The sequence below is a fragment of the Eriocheir sinensis genome, chromosome 33 (genome assembly GCF_024679095.1).
Source record: "Eriocheir sinensis breed Jianghai 21 chromosome 33, ASM2467909v1, whole genome shotgun sequence".
Taxonomy (NCBI): domain Eukaryota; kingdom Metazoa; phylum Arthropoda; class Malacostraca; order Decapoda; family Varunidae; genus Eriocheir; species Eriocheir sinensis.
The window spans coordinates 6645707-6646794 of NC_066541.1; positions in this window are offsets into that span (position 1 = coordinate 6645707).

The window sequence follows — 1088 nt, forward strand, 5'->3', positions numbered from 1 at the left end:
CCAAGGGCATAGAGCTTCTACGCAAGACTCGCCGAAACACTGGCGGATAAGAAACAGCAGCCAAGAAGCAGTGTAGTCGCCTGGATGAGATGCAGGCTGTCCTTCTCCCTCCTGAGGTCAGCCTTGGTCTGCCTGAGAGGAACCAGGTCACCTGCACCCAAAACCACCCGCATTGCCGACCCGGACTTTGAGGCGACGGTGGTTGATTGATAGTCGTATCGACCACAAGCTCTGTTAGCTTAAAAATAATATGTTTAGTAAGGTTTGTAATATTAAATAAAGATGGTTGTTGGCCACAGTCATTGGCGGGGTGGGGCCAATGAATTGCTTTGTGAAAGGATATGAGAGAATATACCGCTCACAACGCAACTCTAATAGATGGAGGCCCGTAGTAGTAAAAAATATAGTAGTAGTAGTAGTAGCTAGTCGTAGTTGTTGCTGTTGTTATTATTATTAGTGTTTTGATGGTGTTGTTTTATTGTTATTGTTATATCATTATTATCCTTTATTAAACATTTCTATATACTCACTATTATTATTATTATTATTATTATTATTACGATGATGATGATGATGATGATGATGATAAGGAGAATGAGGAAAAGGAGGAGGAGGAGGAAGAAGAAAAGTAGTAGGCTACTACATTTTGTTGTTTATCGGCACGGCTACGGCAAGCAAACAGATATCAGATAAAAGTGGGTCAGGTAAGGTCAAAGAGGTGATAAACGGAATAAGCAGAGAGAGAGAGAGAGAGAGAGAGAGAGAGAGAGAGAGAGAGAGAGAGAGAGGGTGGGTGGGTCTGTACTCAAATTACGCCCCTTTCGTCCATCTCTCTGTGTCTCTCCTCTCCATACCTCATGCTCTCCCTCTACCAGCTGGTCCTCTCCTTGTCAATGGCCCTCCCTCCCCAAGTCCCGCGCCCCAGCCCACTCCTGCTTCCTGTCCCCTCCCATTCCCGCTCTCCATTCCTCATCACTTCACCCTCTCCCTCTACCTAGCTGTCCTCCCCGTCCCCTTGTCTATAGCCATCCGACCCCCAGCCCACCCCCGCCACTTGAGTCAGCCAGCCAGGCTGAGCCAGCCCAGGC